The sequence below is a fragment of the Dreissena polymorpha genome, chromosome 10 (assembly GCF_020536995.1).
Source record: "Dreissena polymorpha isolate Duluth1 chromosome 10, UMN_Dpol_1.0, whole genome shotgun sequence".
Classification (NCBI taxonomy): domain Eukaryota; kingdom Metazoa; phylum Mollusca; class Bivalvia; order Myida; family Dreissenidae; genus Dreissena; species Dreissena polymorpha.
In genome coordinates this window covers 17,390,072-17,414,184 of record NC_068364.1, presented here as the reverse complement: position 1 = coordinate 17,414,184, position 24,113 = coordinate 17,390,072, and the positions used below count along the sequence as shown (strand labels likewise).

At 35.5% G+C, this 24,113-nt stretch overlaps 1 long non-coding RNA gene across 1 annotated transcript; it reads left to right on the top strand.

Annotated features, from left to right (window-relative positions):
* Positions 1–11,230: 11,230 nt before the first annotated feature.
* LOC127848401 (uncharacterized) lies at positions 11,231–21,552 on the top strand. The gene is made up of 2 exons (XR_008034483.1): positions 11,231–14,052; positions 20,433–21,552. It is a non-coding gene; the product is annotated as an uncharacterized LOC127848401 (long non-coding RNA).
* The last annotated feature ends 2,561 nt before the right edge of the window (positions 21,553–24,113 follow it).

Here is a 24,113-nt window from a genome sequence, read left to right as displayed (position 1 = left end):
TGTGAAAAAACCAATCTAAGGTGGGTTGACATATGTTTTTATGTGAATATACCAATTGTAAGGTGTGTTTACAAATGAGTTTATGTGAATAGACCAATTTAAGATGCGTTGACAGATGTTTTAATGTGAATTGACCAGCTGACATATGTGTTTGTGTCAATAGACAAATATGAAGGCAACAATTTTTTTCAAGGCCAAATCTGAAACAAATATATTTATACGAAATAAAGATGTATGGTATGTAGGATGAATGTTAACATGACAACACAATGCAACCGATATAATGAAAATGAGATTTCTTTGCTTTATAGCGTGACATAAATATGTTACGACTCTGGTTGACTTTCGATACGGGGTTGGCTTCAGCGTACAGGTATGTCAATACTATATAAACTGTACGCTGCAGTTTCTTGAGCTACCGCAGAAGTTATTTCCCAGTGTTTATATTGACACCGGAAGTAGGTATACCGTCTCGCACGAACGACAACTCTGTAAACACGGAATTACGAAAATCCGGAAGTAGCGAAGCGTAAAGCGACGGAAATTACCGAAATCAAAACAGGCGGTTACGAGATCTTAATCTGTGGCTGACGAAAACAATGGAGGAAAACATAGCAACATGTCACGATTTGAAGACATAACAGAGCAAAATCTGCACATTTTGCTTGAAAATCTGGACTCTTTACGCACAAGGAATGTGATCAAGTGTGCAGTTAGTGGGCTGCGTAATTATTGTTCTGAGAAAACTGTAGACTTTTCTGCAGAAGATGTTGATAAAGGCGATTTTGAAAATATATTGTGCACATTCTACCCTGCTGCACATTCTACGATCACGCCAGTCACCAAACAGTGTGGCCATTACGCCAGTCACCAAACAGTGTGGCGATTACGCCAGCCACTCAACAGTGTGGCCATAAGACCAATTACCAAACAGTGTGGCCATCATGCCAGCTACCAAACAGTGTGGCCATCCCGCTAGTCCTCAACCAGTGTTACCATCACGCCAATCATCAAACAGTGTAGCCATTACGAAAGTCACCAAACAGTGTGCCAATCACGCCAGTCACCAAACAGTGTGGCGATTAGGCCAATCACCAAACAATGTGGCAATCACGCCATTCAACAAACAGTGTGGCCATCAAGCCGATCACCAAACAGTGTGGCAATCACGCCAGTCACCTAACAGTGTGGCCATCAGGCCAATCACCAAACAGTGTGGCCATCAGGCCAATCAACAAACAGTGTGGCCATCGGGCCAGTCACCAAGCAGTTTGGCCATCAGGCCAATCACCAAACAGTGTGACCATCAGGCCAATCAACAAACAGTCTGGCAATCAGGCCAATCATCAAACAGTGTGACCATCAGTCCAATCACCAAACAGTGTGACCATCTGGCCAATTACCAAACAGTGTGATCATCACGCCAGTCACCAAACAGTGTGACCATCCCGCCAATCATTAATCATTGTGGCCATCACGCCAGTCACAAAACAATGTGGCCATCACGCCAGTCACCAAAGAGTGTGGCCATCACGCCAATCACCTAACAGTGTGGCCATCACGCCAGTCACCAAACAATGTGGTTGTAATCAGCCACAATACAAGTTGCCGAATCATCCACAATAAAAGTCGCCGACTCCTCAAAACACATCAGTCTTGCCCGGCTAGATCAGTTGGCAAAGACGTTGAACAAATCCGGCGCTCTGGGGTTCAAATGAGTCCCGGAATATGTGCTTATGACACTTTTTCAAAACAAGTGAGATATTTAATTAAAGTGTGTCTTTATCGATACATAATAAAACAAACAAAATAATTTATATATCAGTCAACCATGCGAAAGACAAAAACATCTTACAGGATTAGTTGCTCTTGAATGGTATGAGATTTTATGAGTAAATACGTACAGCTCAAAGTGATATTATGGGCATCTAACAGTTTATAGGTGTCTTTCGCAACTGTTGTTTATTTTTGGTGTTTTCACTTCATACACACATATATTTGTTAATGCAGCATCAACATACTAAAACAATATCCCGGAAAGAGAAAAATGATACATTTGAATATCAACCGTACATTCGTTTGACAACTGATCACGCATGTACAATGTTAACCTAAATTTAGTGTAAGTGCAGATTTGTTTATACGACACAAAGACACAATCTTGTTTAACGGATCAGTTCGGCTTACAGGACTGGGTGAGTCACGTAATATATCGAAAATAAAATATATTTTTATAAACAACTGGTAGCAAGATGAGTTGCAGATAATTGGTCAGCAACCAAATTTTAACTAATTATTTTGACCTGTTAATTCTTTTCAGCTCAATTCAACAGTGAAAAATGCCCATAATATAGAGGATATTTGTTGGATTCGGTGGATTATCGATTTTAATTCACGAGTGATCATAGAAAATAATATTTTCACGAGTGGCCCTGCCACGAGTGAAAATATATATTTTCTATGATCACGAGTGAATAAAAAATCGTAATTCCACCGAATCCCCAAAAAAATCTTTTTATTTTATGCTTTTTTCACAGTCTATATACATGGTTAAAGAGTTTAACTAAAGAATTTCGCTGGGATAATGACGTCATTTCGTAAAAGAAATGACGTCATTTCACAGTAAACAATGAAAATTATCGATAATTTTCAGAGATAATTTTCACTGTTTTAATTCACTGATATTTCTGTATAAACCACTGGAAAGCATAAAATAAATCACTTTAACACGAAAAGACATTAGCTGAAATTTGGATTATGCAACTACTTACAGGACATCATGTCTGGTAAATTTCAAAATTTACAGGACTTCGCCAGATTTTACCGTACCTCATTCTTCTTTAGTTAATTTCTATCATATTGGTGTTCACATTTTTTAACTGTGTTAAGTACAGTAAAATGACAACTAAACTAAGACGTTTTCTTTTATAACATAAGGTTAAACTTTTCGATTAAAAGTTCATAAAGCTTTGTAATTCTTGTGTATACATCAATAGCCTATATAACCCGGCGAAACTTTACAGCTGTTCGAAATGCTAACTTTAGCATCGTATATTGACAAGGTCAAGAAAAGGGGGAAGTTCGATTTCTTCCCTGCTGTTGCTTTTCAATCAGGATTGGAACCATTAAAGGTCATTTCAACAAATGAAAACATGTTGGGTTTTGCTTACGTCATATGATCAGTGCATGATTTGACTGTTTTTGATTGTTCTAGCACTTAGAGTTAACATTCACGGCACAGAAAGCAATTTTGTAATGAACCGTTCTATTGTATATTTATACATTCTATAGAAGTAACAATGGAGGGATCCAGTGTCTTGCCCGTGGGACTGACATACAGATGAACGTCTGCAGCGGTCACCACCGTCAGCCGCCAAATTCAGCTTAGTATGAACACAACACTGGTTAACATCTTAACATTGGCAAGCCACAATGGACAAGTAACACAAATATGAAAGAGATGTATTTATACGCAGACAGACTACATAAATACAAATAAGGACTATCAGTACATGCGCGTTGTGTGTATACCATAACCAGTCTGATGATTGCTTTGTAAGGTGTAATACACACACTGATTGACGCACTATAAATACAGGGGCGTAGATAACCTCCAAACATTGTGGAGGCGGACGCAAGGTCCCGGCTCTGAAAAGAATAACATTGTTAATGTAATTAATTTTGGTTTAAATATTAATTATAATTATAAAACAAAACATTATTAAGCAACAATACGAGTATTATTTGTATGTTGAGCTTTTTTTCTAAATTGTGTTTGTATTTAGATCGGCGTTAGGTTCGTAAAAGGTAAGAACGGTCGCAAATTAAAATTTAATACTAATATACATACCTCGCCGTAGTGGAGCCATGAGAACGAATCAAACCAACTAGATTGGAATGAACGCTTTTTCTTCCCAAATGTACGCTCAGGAAAAGCAAAATTTCGAGGCTGATTAGGAATACTCATTTTGAACATTAACCAATTACATATATGATATTGTTTCGATGATTTCTAATCAAATAATAACTGTTATACTTAGAGAACAGAGATATTTTCAATCGAATTAATGTTTTTCACGCGTATATTTACTCAAAACTGTTTTAAGTGGCAGTTACATTTGAATTAAAGCGATCAATTAAAATTAAACCAAAAGCCTGTCCTTAATCAAAACACCCGACACTGCAATCACGGAAAAGAACTTTAAAACAATCAAACGCAATGACATTTACCCGGGCCCCTGGTTTATGACACCTAACAACCTAACAAGGGATATTGACACATCCCTATTGGCAACCTCGGAGCAAACGGGGAAGGGAAACATGATTCTGCACTGACAAAAATACTGGTTTGGGCGGCGATTTTGGGGGATTTTACGTTTGATTTATATAACGACGACTAGCTGAAATATCGGGGAGGCGGCCGCCTCCCCAGCCTCCACATTACCTACGCCCCTTAAATAGTTCAATACATGTACCACCGTCAGCAAAATTCTAATCCGCTATATTATTAATTGATAACGGAATATTACTTTATTTCAAAATAATAAAATATAACAAAATACAATCAAGATATTGTTATGTTCTAATCTTAATGATACAAACCACATCTTCATTAAATACATTAACATAACACAGGTTTTAAGATATTTTGAGTAAACTCTCCAAGTGTTGTAATTTCATGCCGGTATTACTCATGTTGCACTCTGTATGAGTATATTTCGAAACATCTTACTGATGTCGGACCAAAATTTGGATGTACAATCAACGACTGTTCGATTTGAACGTATTATTATGTATGAAATGACATGGCTTAATTATAATGATAGTATTTACTTCAATAATTTTAAGTCGTATAAACAATCCGATTGTTTCGTTTCTGCAAGGCGCGATGATACTGGCGGCTTACGGGTGCTTCATATCGATGTATGGATGTCCAAATCATGGCGGCCCGGTGGACGGCCACGCTCTAACAACCGAAAGTATCTACCGGGACTCGTACGCTGAGCGTCAAGGTGCTGCTCATAACGAAGGGACATGCTTAAGAAAGGGCGCATACTTAATGCATCAGGCGAATGTCTCCATAACGGTCATTCATATTTAATCACGCTTCATTTGAGTTTTGGTAGAGTATGTTTTCACGCTTTATTTGATTTGTTGATATTATAAAGACCGTATGAATATCTATAAATGGCAATTTCAAGTCATGCTAGTTGTACCCATTTTAAATGTAAGTGAGTTGAAGCATAGTATATATACTGCATTTAAACAACAACATTAAATTTGCCTAGCGCTTTTAAATCGTAGTTATATATATAACACATAATATGATAATAATAATAATAAGAAGAAGAAGAAGAAAAGAAGAAGAAGTAGTAGAAGAAGAAGAAAAAGAAATAATATTGTTCTTGTTTAAATGTTGTTATCTAAATTTTAACAATTCTTTTCAAGAACAAATATTATTGGATCTTGGATCTTGAAAAAAGGTTGTTTTTTGGAAAGTCTTGTGTGTTAATGTGATACTGTTAATTTCTCAGCCATTTTGGAGATATTAGCAATGCGTCTGTGTAGACAGCAGTGATTCGATGTGACAGGATTGTGAAAAAGCACAATGTACCAAAAATGCATGAATTTAGCATACTATAATTAATGTGTTCAAATGCATCATACATATGTAATGGCATACATTCAGAATATTGTTAAATTTATTCTATTTTCAGTTATCTGAACTCAAGTACATAAGCTCGATGGAATCGAAACCCTTAGGCATATAAAAACAACTATCGAGTACGTTGCCCGGGCAGAAGCAGTACTTGCTGAATTTTGAGCACGGACACAATGTCCACTTCATGGCCGTGGTCTTGACCTAAATATGCGATTTTGATTATTCAAATATAAATCAGTTAAAAAAAAATTATATTCATTTGTAAAAAAGGAGTAAGATAAAATATTAAAATGCCCAGGTGTAGTCCAAACAAATCTTTACCGAGACATTGTGTTGTGGTCATCTCACGCGAGTAAAATCATAGCAATATCACTCATAGTCCCATCAGAAGAGCGAAAAAGAATGCCCACGAAAGGAACGCTTTTAAGTTGGCAGAGCTGGTGAAGAAAAGGATAAGAAAGGTTTAGGGAACCAGGTTTTCCTTCCACAGGTCGGATGTAGATGATTTCTTGCTGCATGAAGGATGTTCACTGTACATGTAGACAATTTTCGCAACAGACAGACATCCATAAAAGCAGTCACTAGTGATTTTGACAAGGCGTTAAGAAGGAATTGGCTTCGCAGAACCCACGCAAGTGAGAGCTAGATACGAACTCACAATGGACTAATCCATGCCATACTGAAGTATTCTAGGTTTAAAGAGGAAGCAATCGATGGTGTTTGGAAATCAGCTGATGTATTTGGAAGTTGTGTGGACGGACAATTAATTCATCACTCAACGAATAGTGAGTTTTAGTTGTTCGCTTGCGAACAAGTTATGTCAGTACGATAAACCTTATAACTGCCGCATCTGTCGCATCCGCGCGAGAAAGAGTTATATAATTTATGCAAGAGGTTTGAGTTCTTAAACTATATTCATTCACAAATGGGTACATAATGTGAATATCGTGTTAAATGGAATATTTTTGAACGGAGCGTATATAGCAAAAAAATCAATAAACAATGTATGTATTATACGTGTCGAGGAAGAAAATGTTAATGAAGGATTAAAATAGTCCACTATCTGTTGCGTCTTAATGACGTATATGTTTGCTCAGCAGATGTTATTCATGATCTGAGTCTATTAATAGATGCGGGAAAATGAAACTTCTGCTGATAAACAAGTATAGTGGGATGTTGCGTAACCTAATTCGTAGTTAATGCTACTACAGCGGGGTTAAATGTGATATGTCTGGGAAACGTTCTTTTGTTCTCACCAGATAGAGGCGATCCTTTGTATTCACGGGTGCTAACAAAGCAATAGTAGAAGGTTTAGTTTGTTTATATTCACAGTTCTCAATTTATAAAACGTTGAACATGAGTTCACCAATTACTACAGGTTTACTATAGACAACAACAAAAATGCTTTATAATCGCTAAAACCAAATATAAAAAACAACTAAACATAACAAAAAATATCTTTTAAAAAGGTGGTCGGCGTAAAAGCTGTCTTTGAAATAAAATTTGCAATTTACGTTTCTAAATAATAAAATTGAAAACAAAAGTTTAACTATTGTGTTTTTTCACTTGTTAGTCGCATATTCACCGCATGAAATGTGTGTTATCATTGTCAAACCACACATGAGTGTAAGTAGATAAAAATTATACTACGGAAGTGCACATCATGTGTCCTCACATACCTTATTATGAGTGTATTTCTAAACCATTGAAATATATCGTATGTTAATATTTGATTTACACGCAATTTTCTGTCGACACATTTAAATCACACTTTCATAGCCGCGTCATGCGAAAATGGGTCTTATGCGTTTCGGCCAGCGTATCTCAAGCCCAACCTGTGCATTTGCGCAGTCTGGTCAGAGGCGATGCTGTTCACTATAAAATCACTCAATGCTTTATGGTCTCATAATGTATCTCCTGACCAGACTGAGAGATGCGCAGGTTGAGTGGGCTATATATATGATGGGATTATATGGAATAAGACCCATTTTCGCATGACGAGGGTCATTAAAAATCTCATGGCGAATTGTAAATGCCACCTTTTAGCGCAATTCTTTTCGATACAATATTGAAATCAAAATAGCAAACTTTTGTGGTTGGATCATTAAACGATTTTCCTCTTATCGTGTCACTATAAGTTTTCGGTAATGTTTATTTTCTCATCTTAAAAGCAAAACTATGTTTATAGATTGTCAATTATATATTCCCCGGACGATTTAGTGAACGAGTACTGACTCTGAAATGCTGCGAAATAGATTTGAACGCGTAATTATAACTGGGACACAATTTGTGTCGTTTGAACATACAGTGCTTCATCCTTTGCGCTGAGCACAGACAAAGTGATGTAGCCAAAGTTCAGAGGTTTTATCTCGAAGCAGCCTGTGAAATAATCGAATATATTCACGCGTGTCTGCTGGCGTTGGGTAAAAGTCATTAAAGGTGAAGCTTGGTAAAACAGCAACGCCGAAAAAGCGCATTAGTGCTCTATGCCCATGTTTAGGTCAGAGTTGCTGATACCGTGTGAACTGCTAGGATAACACGTAATGCATAAACAACAAAGTACGGGTCAACAGGGCTGTCTTTATGACTACCTAATTCGTAAGTAAAAAGTGTTGCTCGCAGATTTATTATTATGTATTGTCATCAATAATCTTATTGTATATTTTGAATTTGAATATGGTGTCAAAAACAAAAGTTGTGTACAGGGAATTTCCATTATTAAATTATATTCTTAATGAGATAGGTATTCCATATTCCAACAATATTCATTTAATATGATGGTGGTTGCAAATTGTCTTTACATTCAGTTCTCATTACCGTTTTCATCATACTTTCTATTTTTTCAGAACGTCAATAGTACAAATCACAAACCACCTAAAATTGTTACAGGCAAGGCCTACAAAGCACAGGCGGTGACAGCTGGTAAGTCCCAGACGGTGACCCTTATTGGTGGAGGTAACGCTTCAGGGCAACAAATTCCGCCATATTTCATATTTCCTGGTGCCCGAATGCATGCATCCCTACTAGAAGGATCAACACCAGGAACGTATGGGACAGTGTCTGACTCCGGCTGGTCCAATACCGACATATTTTCTCTTTACATAAAATACCATCTTGAACCCTTGCTTCCAACACGTGATGCTAACAACCCCATCCTGATATTGAATGACGGTCATAAAAGCCATGTCTCAATTGGTTTAATAGAATGGGCAAAATCAAATCATATAATTCTATTTGTTCTTCCGCCCCATTGTAGCCACATACTTCAACCCATGGACGTCTCGTGTTTCGGTCCGTTTGAAAATGCATGGAATGCGGCATGCCATCACCATATTAGAGTTACTGGGGGTTATGTTGTTACCAAAAATGATGTTTGTTGTATTGCATGTAAGGTGTACACAGCCACGCTTACACCCGTGAACATTCAGTCTGCTTTCCGTCGATGTGGAATACACCCATTCAATGCCAATGTCATAAGTGATATTGCTATTGCACCATCTCTTGCTTTTGCAAAGACCACCCAAACACAATTAGTGCAAGAGTCTCATGGAACATCTGTTGATTTTTTTCGAAAAACGATGCGCGCCAATTATTGATAATGTACGCCCTGCAAAAATAAGAAAAACTCTTAGTAAAGTTGTTGCAGGTAAAGCAATTACTGAAGATGTTGTGTACAATAAGGTTAAAGAACATTTAAATAGAAATAAACCAACAAAGTCTGTAAAATCATCATCGGTGGAAGTAAAAAATATATCACCAACAACATCTGCAAACCCAATTAATAAACCTGGTACCTCATCCATGAACCCTTCAAATTGTCAAAGATTTTTGATAGTATAGTAGCGAACTGACTATAAACTTTGAATGTAAACAAAAGTCCACCAATGTCCCTCAGATAGAAGGAAAGGACTTGAAATTTTGGGGTCTATGCAAATCACAATACTGCAAAGAGGATTACAAAGTTTATTTATCTATTTATCTATTTAATTTTCATGCTTTAATTTCTATTCTAATCTCATGCACATTTAAAAAAAAATAAGAAATTATAGTCTAGATTATCCCTGATGATCGAATGTCAAATGTTAAAAACAAATGTTCTTGCTGTGCTCCGCTGTATACGTCATACATATATTCAGTTCTCAGGTCCAGTTCTTTCCAGTTACCCGATGGAACTACACAGTACACATCACTGCTACACTTTTTGAGGTTTACTATGATATGAATGCTTCCTTCTTGTCAGTGCGTTTCTCTGTATAATTTATTTGTAGTTGTCTTTATGAAACTGATGGCCAATATTCAACTAGTTCTAGTATGCAACATACGTCTTATTAAACTTCTATCTTCTATCCCCTTTTCCATCAACTTTCTTCATCAATATTCAACTAGTTCTAGTATGCAACATACGTCTTATTAAACTTCTATCTTCTATCCCCTTTTCCATCAACTTTCTTCATCAATATTCAACTAGTTCTAGTATGCAACATACGTCTTATTAAACTTCTATCTTCTATCCCCTTTTCCATCAACTTTCTTCATCGTAATTCTTACACCAACAAAAATGGGATCTACAAGGATATAAGAATATCCATTCAGATCATTATGCTTATGATTAATCCCTTATAACAGCTTTCAATTATACCACATTTTACTACTTATCAAAATCACATGGCAATAACATAATATTTCCGTAACATCAAGCACTACAAGTTTTACAAGAAAAACAAAACAATACAGAATGATTACTACAATAATGCATATGTTGGACGAGAAAGATTATTGTTAAATAACATACCCCATTTAGATTCCTTCTATAAACACAACACTCTAGATGCCTCCACAATGTGGCCGACGATCAGAAATTCTGATGGCACCTCCTTCCACACAACAAACGCTCTGGTCTTAAGCCCAAATTCAACTGACTCAGAAACACACAGAAAACTCTCGAACTCTGCCATACACTAACCAGGCTTCCTTGAATAAACAAAAGTATCCCCATACCCCAGAACTGACCCTAAATTTCCCATTAGATTTGACCGTATGATTTATGATTTCAGGGGCTTTCAGTACTCTTGGATGTGTATCCCGCAGCCGGTTTATAGTAACATTTATACTTGCTACTCTAATTAACTATATTAACATTTACACACACAAAAAACAACCCTATTTCTTTGACACAAATGTCTTGGATGAAATTCATCATGAAGCCACCTCTGAGGACGATGTCGACGACTCTGAAAAGTGCAGCGTGTGTAAACTGTTCACACCTGCAGAACTAAAATATTGCATAAGTCTGACTTTGGTCAAATGGGCACAGTGTGATGTTTGTGACAGCTGGGTTCATTTAAAATTTTGCACACCTGTACAAGTATTGAGGAGGGGTGATCAGTTTCTTTGCCCAAAATGTGCAAGCAAAGAGGAATAAACAATTTTAAAATTGTAAATTAAATACAAACATATTATATTAACCGTTAATTTCGAAAACAGTTTATTAATTGTACATAAAATACAAACATATTATGTTGACAGTTAGTATCTAATACTAACCTTTGCTTACTCTTACAAAACTTGTTGAACGACCCTTATAAACCAGTTTATGTGCAACCGGCGAAAATAGGTGACGTCACTAACACTGTCATTTATATATAGTGACCTGTAAATGGACGTGTTTACTTTTTTGAAGCCATGAAATAACTCGACAAAAACAATTAATCTGAGTTGGTAAGTGGTCAATTTTCCTCACAGTTATTTAATTTTTCAAATTGTGTGTATTCGTTATTGTAAAAAGACAGTTTGTTTCTTACATCGGCGAAAACTGGTGACACCAGGATAATATCTGTAAAATAACAATTTATGAAACTTAAAAATGATTTATTGTCGCAATTAATCTTTAAAACTAAAGATTTCAGAAACAACCAAAAGCAACTCATAAAGGTATTTACTTATGCATGTCTACAATTTACAAAGAAATGAGTTATGATAATAATGTTTATTCGCTCTAAATAAACTGTCTTATTCAACGCAAACCTTATTTTCTTAACGGATCGCCGAAACCCAAACCCCAATTTTATAACTCATCCTACCCAGTCTACTCTAACACATAGACTCGTCCACTAAGTACTAAACCACTGCCCGTGCAAATTGTACGTCTTTTACTAGCTCGTCGCATCACAGGTAGGTCGCGCTATGGTTTACATAGAGGATAATTGTTGGATTCGGTGGATTATCGATTTTAATTCACGAGTGATCATAGAAAATAATATTTTCACAAGTGGCGCAGCCACGAGTGAAAATATATATTTTATATGATCACGAGTGAATTAAAATCGATAATCCACCGAACCCAACAAATTTTCTTTTTATTTTATGCTTAATTTCACAGTTTATATACATTGTTAAAGAGTTTAACTACTGGTCATGTACGTAATTCCGGCCTGTACGTAAAAAATCGGCCACCTGTGTAAAATCATTTTCATGATCTTTACGCATATATTTTGTTTTTATTTAGAAAAATCAACATGAAAACCATCCCCACTCGCAATATTTTGCAAATGTAAGAACCATATCACCGTAAACTTTTGTGTTAAAATGTCACAAATATAGCAGGAAATATTTGGCTCATGGGGAAAGTGATGTCATCATATGTTGCAACAATTATAATCATATAAGAAACAAATATATTTGATAAAATAATTTTTATTTTATCTAATAAACTTTAATCAAAGTTTTACCAATTTATTGTACAAAAACTTATATTCAAAACATACAAATCAGAACCTAAATATAAATTTTTAATATATGAATTACCTCCCTTTATAAGAATATTGCTAGATTACATGTTTAAATATTATATATAAGCGTTTACTAATAATCAACACTGAAGTCAACTTTTCAAACAAAATGTGTTTACTTTTTTAGCTATGTTTGAAAAAATTTATTAAACACATTAAAAACAAATATTTTTTAATGAAATAGCAGTTTCCCCATTGTTTATATTTATTAAAATAGGTAGGGGGAGTAAATGGTATAATAATTTCGCATTTATTTTAAATTTCAAGTCAAAAATATTAATAGTATAAACATTGATTAATACTCTGAAATTGAAGACATTTGTCAAAAGATATTGCTTTGTAATTTTATCTGCAGATCAAACTGAAAAGTGGCCGATTTTTTAGGTACATTTAACCTACGAAAATGGATAGTTTACATGTCATCATTTTCTGTTCATAAAGTAACATTCACTGATCTAATTCTATTTAAATTTTCATGCTAGGTGAGTTTTGAACCCAGGATTATATATGTGAAGTTTAGTTTCAACCAGTTGCCTAACACTAAAGATTTTTCTTAAATAGTCCCAAAAGTGGCCGGAATTACGTACATGACCAGTACAGAATTTCGTTTGGAACATGACGTCATTTTGTCAAAAAATGACGTCATTTAACATAAACAGTGAAAATTATCGATAATTTTCACTGATAATTTTCATTGTTTAAAACAGTGAAATTATCAGTTTTAATTCACTGATATTTCTCTATAAACCACCGGAAAGCATAAAATAAAAGTTTATATTGCATGTGCTGGCTGATCATCCGAGTAAGTAACTAATTTATGAATTATTAAATTGTTGTACGTGATTGTGAACTTTTTATTAAACTCTTTTCAAATGAGCACCTCTAGCTTGTTTTCGTTGTGATTCACGGTTTTATAATTCCGAGCTAAACCCCGACATTTTGTGTATCTGGCATTTGTCATAAAAACATTTTATCCTGAACAAAGCCTGAATCTGAGATAACAGCGACTATTTTGTGGCAACTAAGCGAACATGTATTTTAGTGAATAATTTTGTCTTACATGTTGGTAAATTGTTAACATAAGTTTATGAATTTAAATTCAATATTTAATTTAAAATTATTGTCTATAACATTGTTCGCTTTCCGTTTTTATTAACAAGACTATTTTGATGGTTTTATAAGAAAGCTGTTCGTGTATCACTGGTGATCGGTTTATCTTGTTAGTAGTTTGTGTAGTTAACTTGTATTAGCAAAGCTTAAATTCTACGTTTACTATAGATTGCCTTCCATTGAAATCGTTGTTTATAAAATTGTTCGCTTTCCGTTTTTATTAACAAGACTATTTTTATGGTTTAATACTGCCACCACGGCCAAAAGACGTCGTGTTAAAGTTGCACAGTCGCTACAAGCAATGGGCGCAGACCAGAAAAGGACCACCGGCCACGCGCAACCGGAGCTGCCGACGCCGGGAATAGAGCGCGAGAATACGTCCGCACCGGGTACGAGCGAAGAAGTTTGTGAGCAAGATTGCCACCACGGGTCGAATAATGTCTTTTGAAGGCAGGGTTGTCGTCTCAAGCAATCGTCTGAGCGGATTTTAAGGTCGGTTTAACATGTTGTTTTATTTATCATTACAGACGAGGCAAACATTTCAAACGGAGAATGTGTTTCCTAGATGTCTCTATAACAAAAATGCCTAGAAATAACACAGCAAATAGTCTGCAATAGAGAAATTTTTGGTAGCGATTCCGGCGTCATTTTAAACATTGAACGTATAGGCGTTTGGTTTAACGTGTTAATGATTTATATGGCTATACAACGTACAACTTATGGAAGAAGAAACAATAATTTTATCTTTATTTTGTTTATGGGAAGTCACGCTAAAAATAACAAGAAATAAATTCACAAAGATCAAAGGCATTAAATTTTGACGTTGGTTTGTTTTGGTGAAAGATAATCAGTAAAAACAAGTTCGCATTACCCTTTCTATATGCGCAATTCCTAACTGCATTACGAAGAATGAAAATTGTGTAATTGTGGTAATGCTAACATCACAAATAGTTGGTCAAGGTAATTACCTGTTTACAATCGAATCGGCTGACAACGTCGCGTCATCCTCGTGCAAAGCGTGGGTTTTAATACTTGATTGCTGTATCAAAACTCCGCAGTGCAGAAAACGTTAACGTCTTTAGTTTAATAGACAAAGGGCGCCGCGCGCCATTCCGCAAAAGTGTCAACACATTAATTCTGTAATATATTTATTACGGACTAGCTGTAAGAGCGCATAAAGCATATCAGCGTGCATAAGAAAGGCTTGAGTACGAATGATTCAGACAATTCTGATTTCTTCTAGTTCCCATTGCTAATCTATTTTTATTGAAAGATATGCTGATGTCTTGTAGTTCCCGTTTCTATTTTTTTTTATTGAAAGATATATGTCCAAAATTAATATTATTATTAAAATTGAAACATTTTCTACCTTGAATTGTTATTTTACAATGTTTTGTGTTAATGAACAAGCCTCACTTTTAACACACTCAAACATTTACGCTACAAACTTCTAGCTTGAAAATTCCATTAATTTCAACGTGCGTAATAATACAATATTCAATTATCACAAGTACTATATGTTGTAGTCTAGCCGGTGTAGTTATTACAACTCAAGGCGTATGCGGCTACATGTTTATTCTGTTATGTCTAAGCTGCAAGTGTACAACAAACTGTATAGCATATTCATATATAAAGATAACTCTTACGGATAATAGTTAAGTATACTACAGTGATTTCCCTTTAACTATTAATTAGATTATGGAACATCTCCCGTCTTTTCAAATTAATGTTTTCTTGGGAAAATATTTATCTGTCTCTGTGTATAGACCGTTAATTGGCGAAGCACTGGTGATTAATCTAACACACTGCTGGTTAATGGTAACACCCTGATAAAACTTCTCAAGTTCTTTCTAAAATGACACAGATTGTGGTATTGTTCTAGTCTATCTTAAACATTGTTGATATATCCAATTAGCACTGTAGAAATATAATCCAAAATGTAACTTTCTCACGGAATTAGAAATACCTTGAAACTTGACAAATAACAGTTAATTTACCTAATTTCGTAACTCTTAACACTTTGATACCATCACAAAAATAATTGCAGCACGAGAATATTATGGCTTGCGTATATAAAATACAAATACTAGTATATTATGATTATAACATGCACATACAATATTAAACATACATATTATAAAATCAAATAACAGTTATTTCACATGTCTATTTTCTGAGGCGGCTTGACTGTTCTGCCCGATCTAGTGACATATTGTTTCCCTGCCTGTATTCCGCTGCTACTATCATTTGGTACCGATGCTTGTTGTTGTTGTTGTTGCTGCTGTTGTTGCTGTTGTTGTATGTCATTATTTGGGATGTTGTTGGGATTGTCACTGATATGTAGTGATTGTGGATAGAAAATATGCAATGGGTTTTCATTTGTTTTTAACAAATGACCACGATTTCGTCTATAAACACCACCATCTTCAGTTTCAACAATATATGACCTGTCATGAATTTGTTTTCTTACGATAGCAGGTTTCCAACGTTTAGCTTGTTGGATTCTGACAGTTTCTCCCTGTGATAAATGTTTACGTGATTTTGCGTGTTTTTCGTATCTTGCTTTTGAAATATTTTGTGATTTTGACATCATATCTTTTATCTGTTTGTGATTTTGTACTTTTGGCTCCAGATGTTTTTGTGTTTCTGGCAAAATGGATCTTGTTTCCCTACCCATGAGTAATTGAACAGGTGACTGTCCACAAGCAAGTGGAGAATTTCTGTACTCGAGAATTGCAAGATAAGGATCTCGATTGGCTTGTAAAGATTTTGTGAAAATCTTCTTGATTGTCTGAATACAACTCTCAGCAACAGCATTGCCCTGGGAGTGTAATGAAGATGATGTGACATGTTCAAAATCCCAATCTTTACGAAATTTGTCAAATTCCTGGCTAGTATATTGACCTGCATTGTCACTTACCACTTTTAAAGGAATACCATGTGAGGCAAAATAACCCTTTAGTTTGTGTATCACTGTCTCACTTCTCATATTGTTCAGCAAACTACATTCAAAATATCTGCTGTATAGATCGACTATTACAACATAGTTGCAATCATTTCAGTCAAATATGTCAGTAGCATTAACCTGCCATGGTCATTCAGGAATTTGATTTGAAACAATCGGTTCCTTTGTGTTACTGTTTCGGTGCTCTAGACAAAGAGGACAATTGAGAACTTTTTCTTTAATGTCTTTTGTCATATTGGGCCAAAACATAACACTTCGTGCCCGTTGTGTGCATTTCTCAACTCCTAGGTAAGAGTCATGTATTTTGTCCAACATCAACTGTCTGAGTTCCGTCGGAATAATAACATTGCTTTCCTTGAGCAATAAACCATCAATGAATGCCAATTCATCTATAAAATTCCAATATGGTAGCAAACATTTTAAACATTCCTGTCGTTTTTCAGGCCAACCATTTAGAATGGCTTGTTTTAGTGACTGCATTTCAGAGTCAGATTCAATTTTACTTTAAATCAGTTGGATTTTCTAATCACTCATAGCAATATTTTTCATGATCATATGTACATAATTATGAGTCCATGTCTTGACAAACGTCAGTCTGTTCGTCCGGCAAGAAATTGCGACTTAGCGTGTCTGCTACTGGAATCTGTTTTCCAGGTATATGCACTATTTCATAGTCATATTTGGTCAATTGTAATAGCATTTTCTGCAATCTTGGCGGAGCTGCTTGCAAACTTTTCCGTGTTATGCTAACAAGTGGTTTGTGGTCACTTTGGACTACTACGTGTCGTCCGTATGTCATTTGATGAAACTTTGTCATGCCAAATAAAACAGCGTAGAGCTCTTTTGTGATTTGCGCATAGTTTCGTTCTGTCTCCGTCAATGCTTTCGTTGCAAAGCAAACGGGTTTGTCGTTTTGAAGTAAAACGCAACCAAGTCCATTTTGTGATGCATCAACTTGCAACACAACATCAACTTTGGATCAAAATACGAGAGTATTTGTCCTGGGTTTTGAGTGATAACCCCTTTTATTTTGTTTAAGGCAGTTTCATGCTCCGGGTCCCACCGGAAAATACTTTCCTTTTTCAACAATTGTCTCAGTGGACTAGTCATTTCAGCAAGATTTGGTGCAAATCTTTGCAAATAGTTTACCATTCCAAGTATTGTCTCAAGTTCAGATTTTGACAGTGGAGATGGCATTTCTTGTATTGCCCTTACTTTTGAAGGATCAATTTTCAGTCCATTTTCTGTCAGTACATGACCAAAGAATGGAATTTCTGTCTGTCCGACTTCAGTTTTGTCGGCATTGAGCTTTAGACCAATATGTCGACACCTGTCCATCAATAGTTCGAGATTCTTGTCATGTTCTAGTCTGTTACGTCCAAAACAAACAATATCATCTACAATGACCTTGATGCCCTGTAGACCTTCAAGACATTCGTCCATTTTCCGAACAAAAATGTCCTGTGCGCAGTTTATCAACAATTATCTATGCGATATTTTGAATGAAATATATCCAAACCATCAGGTCTAAGATTTTGGTTAATTAAAATGGGCTTTACTTTGTGAAAAAGGGGTTAAATGCATGTGCGTTAAGTGTGGTCCAAGATTAGCCTGTGCAGTCCACACAGGCTTATCAGGGACAACACTTTCCGCTTTTATGATATTTTCGTTTTAAGAAAGCCTCTTTTTAGCATAAATTAAGTTTAGGCGGAAAGTATCTTCCCTAGTTAGCTTATGATGACTGCACATGCTAATCTGGGACGACACTTTACGCACATGCATTAAACCCCCTTTTCACAGGGCGCGGCTCAAATGCTTTGGATATGCCGCATACATTTGACACAATGTCACTCAATTGGCTTTTCTTCTCGCGTGCAAGCCACATAAAACTTTGTAAAAATCATCCGCAAAGATTTGACTGCTTCGACCATACATAGCATAAACTCACTGCCGCCATTATTCACCGTGTGATGATTGTCGTTTAACATAGTATTCTTATGATATATTTTCTAATTCCTTATTTTCTAATAATTTTACAATTTTGCTTGTTAACCATATATAAAATGACCATTTATCAAAACATACACACATTATTCTTATTACATCAGAAAATACAAAACAAAGCGGTAATCCTTACAGGTCCGGTAGGATTTTACCAGATATATCTAGAGTTATCGCTGCGAGGAGATTAACAACGTTGATACCCACAGTGCGTACCTCGCTTACCGATACGTATTTTGTAACTGCAGGCTATATTAAGTCCCTAAACTGCGTCCGTTACACTCTTATTTAACCTGTGTTCTTAAGGTAAAATTAGCTCTAACCTCTTTTACATAAAAGAACATTTTATACAATGAATGTTTTTTTCAGCACCCTGTTTTTGGGTGATTTCGAGTTGAATACCTTGTTATATATATATTTGATAGTGAATTTTTTTTTCCGAAATGTTGATTTTTCGTTATAATATGATTATTTATCATGCAAAACGATGTTTTAACTAATTAATACCATAGCCACACGCTAACCACATGTGGAACAGACAATATAACATGCCACATACGCAGACCCTTACATCAAATTGTAAAGCTCAGTTATTCAATCACAATTCTAAACATAATACTTTAAAGTTTGACAGACCAGTAAGGCAATCATCAAGTTGACATCGGTTCAATACCACCCCCTGTACGTCGATAATCCAAACTGAGTAGGATAATTCAAACTGAAGAAACAAATGGCGACCTAAATAAAGACTTCAGTCATTTATTTCTAAGAACACGTTTATTTATGTGTAGTTGTGGCATGATAAACCTTTCTTTGTATAAAATGTTATTTGCCGGATACAATGCGCTAATAAACCCATAACAATTAAAAACAATTACGTCAAAATAAAATGAATATGTTTGAAAATCTCGAAAAAGTAAATGAAATTTTCGAAAGGTTAAGGCCAAAAACAAATTGTAATCGAAGGTTTTTAATGTGTTGATGCTTGGACTTAAATGTATTTACCTTTCATGTATGTATGTAAAGAAAAGCATTGGCGTAAATGCTCGAAAACGCAATATATTCGTATTTGTTTGGGACAAAAATATACAAATTGGATAATGACCTAACTAGTGTATGGATAATTCCAAACTAACATCAAGAAGTCGATGGATAATGACCAGACTTCCAGATGTCTTTTCTGTCAGTTTGGATTTATCCATAAAGTTTAATACCCGTCCTGCAAACACATGATTTTAACACAGAAACACACTAGGTGTTAAAAGGAAAATTGTAAAGGACATTCCTGATATAATTTGGCATATCACTGTTACAGTTTCGTTCGCTCTTTTGTCAATTAACGTGTAAATAATTCAACACATAGGTCGCATTTCATGTAAATTAGCATTTTTCGAAGACAAATTTATCGTTTTTTTACTAGAAAACTGTAAAATCATTGCAAAATTCAAAACGCCTGTGTGTGTCAGACATTCCCTATCACATATGTAGATAAATTACTTCATTGTAGTTACTAAATTAGCAGAAATGATAAAATAGTCATCTACCTTTCAGTTTCAGTTTCAGTTTCGCCCAACATTTTTTTCTTTAGTTTGAACTACCCAACTGAGTTTGGATTATCGACGTACAGGGGGTGAATACGGGCATGCGTGCATGGCCGCTATCAACACATAGGTCGCATTTCATGTAAATCAATTAATTAACTAATAACATAACGTAACATAACCATATAAATTACACGTGACAAGCTAACTGTGATATAGCGTGCCGTGAATAAAGCAGAGTCGAATCATATTAACTCGACTTTTTTACCTTTATTATAATAAAATATATAATGCACCTGTTTTCGGACACGAATTTTCAGTTTTACAGATGACACAAACAATACGCGGTGTTTTATTTTTTTTAGGCAATGACGACCTACTGGCAGCTTTCGGAATCTTTCGCAGACACGAACATTAACGAAGCACTATGTGACGTAACATTTGCGGCCGGAAATGAGCAGATGCAGATCAAATGTCACACATTCATTCTCGCCAGCCGTAGTCCAGTGTTCTATGCAATGTTCTGTGGTGCAGTTTGGACTTTATAATGGACAAGTCCGAGGTGGTTTTGAAATCAGATGCCTTTACTTGAATGCCAAAGTCTGGATAACAAACAGTTCTTAAACTAGAGACTTTGAGCGCCAGTGAGTGTGAAGTGTACGTTAGATGTAAACGGTGCGCTGCTCAGAGATGCTGGGACGCGGGGAACTGGAAACAGATGAACATATAAGACAGGAGTTGGGTGAAGGACTGATAGGCCTGATTAGATTTATTACCATAACCTCAAAAGAGTTCACGGATGCTGTAGCTTATGAAAACGTTCTCAACAAGGATGAAATTATTCTTGTATATAAAATTATTTTTAAAAAAAACGCAATACATCAAATTTCAAATTTGTTTCTAGGGGCGTTTGGTATGATAAATGTTTATTTAGAAGGTGTAATAAAATTGGTCGGTCATGGGTCTAAGTTTTACTGTGTCTTCGGGAGGTAAATTAAGTGCGGTAGATTTGTTTTTACCTATCATCGAAGGTTGTTTGACAGGTGTAGTAGAAATCCTTGAGGAATCAACAATCAAACACACTCAAAATGTTACGCTAAATTACAAAAAAGATAAAGAGCCCGAACTTATACATTTAGAAACGTGTGTCCATCTTTCCGCTGGAAAAGTATATTCGATACGACAAAGATTGAAAGGTTCAAGTGCGTTTACATGCTACGGATGTGCAGAAAAGATTACGGTGAAAGATGTTACTATGTCACTCACTAACTTGCAGGTCGGATTGATTGAAGACCTAACGAGCGTTAGCACCGGCCAATTTTACGGATTTGAACTTTTGATCAAAACAACGAAGTGAATGCATATAATTTTGAATGTTTTTAATTGATTGTTATAACATATAAAAATGAGAGACATGTAAATAGACTTGCAATTTCTTGTTTATGTTTTGTATATACAAATTAAAAACTCATGTTAACAACTTAACATCATGTTGTTGTAAAACATTGATTTTAATCAGAATTGATTAAAGGTGCGGTATATGGCGATCATGAAGAAATGTGGATGCTAATTCTGTGTATGAATATATAACACTGATGCAGTCTTGTTATAGTGACAAGCATAACAATGTATTTTGTATTGCTTAAACACCCATACACAAATTCTTCATTTGCTTAATAACAATTAATGGCTGTTTACGCTCAAATTGATATCGATTTATAAATGAGCATTTTAACACACGTACATTGCATGTTTACACATACAAGTTTATCTAAATGGTATGGTAAGCACGAATAGATCACGACTCTTAAACGTGGCTGGAGGGCCGGAACCAGAAATGACTCTCATAGGACACACGTAAGTCGGTATAATGTTTGACATTGCATGGTAAACATAGAATACTAAAATATACTTTTTTTTCAAGATGTTTTGCTTACAAAAAGTAATGGACTTCATAGTTATGTACAAGAATATTTCAATGATCCACAGATTGTTTCCCCCTTTTTAACAGATGTTTAAACCCTTATTTAGGCTAAATTGGTCATTGTCGGTACCTCGGGTACACTTAAGTATACTTGAATGTACCCCGGGTACGGAAAATATACTAACACGTTTCCGGTCAATTTAGAATGTATCCGAGTCTTATACACGCCACAAATCCGATGTCGTAAAACGCGCTAAGGAATAAGAAACTGAATTCTCTTGGAACTAATCCTGCCTCAACATTCTTTTTGTAATATGAGTTTCGATTATATAGAGGTCATTTTAGAAAATATTGACAAAAAAAGCCGACAGCGACAATTTAGCTTTAAAATTCTCGGGTACGTTTTAGCATATTCACCTTACCCGGGTTATATTAAATTTTAAGTATGCTCAAGAGTACCCGGGGTACAATTAAGTAGTACATGAGTCGACAATTACCAATCGAGCTTTATTTAGCCTGTATTTATTGATAATTGAGGTCACGTTAAAATCTTTGTCCATTTTGCTAAAAAATTGTTCTTTAGGTCAAACCTATCCGTGGGTGTGCCTTGAAATTCAACAAGCGCTGTAAATCTCGGCTATATATACTAATTTGGATGGCACACTGCGCCTTGAGCCGGGCGCACGGCATAGTGCGCCCGACACACGACACAGTGCGCCTGCCACAACAAATTTGTTGCAAACATTGTTTTAATTGTCACTGTTACATTAACCATTTGCGCTATACGAAGAAAAGTGAATGGCTTTTGCAACCAGCATACATCCTGAACAGCCTGCGAGTAACTCGCCGTCTGTTCAGGTTGTGTGCTGTTTACTGCTAATCAGTACATTAGGGCTGGAAATGAAGCTTTTAAAACTTGAATTTAGTACGAAAGGTATTTAATTGAATGTAACTTTCTGAAGGACTACAAATGCGTCAAAATACGTATCTTAGTTATAAAGGGGTAAATACGTATCTAAGGGGTAAAGTGTTAAACTATGTGGCCCTGTTAGTGTTGTTACTACTTCATCCCATACATTACATGTTTGAGTTATGAACGAGACAATCAGACGGATAACGCGCGAAGAACGTGGAGATGTGGTCTATTATTATAATACGAACATGTCCAAAGCGTTATCAGTGACAAATTTCTATAATTAAATTGTAAAAGTTAATAAAAGCATGACTTTACGTAAGTTGGCATCTCTTAGCTAGACTTTTTGACTTCAATATCTCGCTTATAATGTATAAAGTCCATACTTTGGTTTGGTAGTTCCTATCTCAAGCGTTTATTTTCCTTCGTCACTCATCCACTGAGACGCTGGTGAGCTAATTAAGATTGTATGCTCACTTGCCTGATTCATTTGAATGCTTAATACGAGACTTAAAGGGGCCTTTTCACAGATTTTGGCATTTTTTAACTTATTCATTAAATGCTTTATATCGATAAATGTAAACATTGGATCGTAAAAGCTCCAGTAAAAAATCAAGAATAAAATTAAAAAAAGGAAAAGAACATTGCCCGGAACAGGTTTCGAACCAGTGACCCCTGGGGTCCTGCCAGAGTCCTGAAGTAAAAACGCTTTAGCCTACTGAGCTATTCCGCCGAGTACATATACTGGAAGTATTGTATACCTTATATAAGCAATCTTCGTAGTTTCACAAAATTTAACGACAAAAACAGAACTCTCCAAATTATTCAATCGTTTCGCGTTGCAACGCTTTATAATTTTTAGATTTTAAAATCGTCAAAAGATGCATATAATGTCTATATTAGACCATGGTAAATGTTCAGTATTACTGTTTCCTCACAAATATCATAACTAAAACGAAAATTTGCGAATCTGAAACAACTTTTTTCAATTTTGTCAATTTACCAAAGCGTGAAAAGATCCCTTTAAGAAAAAACGTAATTTTCAACTTATGTAGCGCAGCACCCGAAAAGAATTGTTATAGAGAGTTGCAAACATATTTAATTATCGTGGGTATTTTGGTTAAGTTTTAATAGGATTTATTGCCCTTTAAGAAATCCGCAACAATTTGAAACATAGGAGGTAACGTGTAGCCATACCAGTCGTTTCAT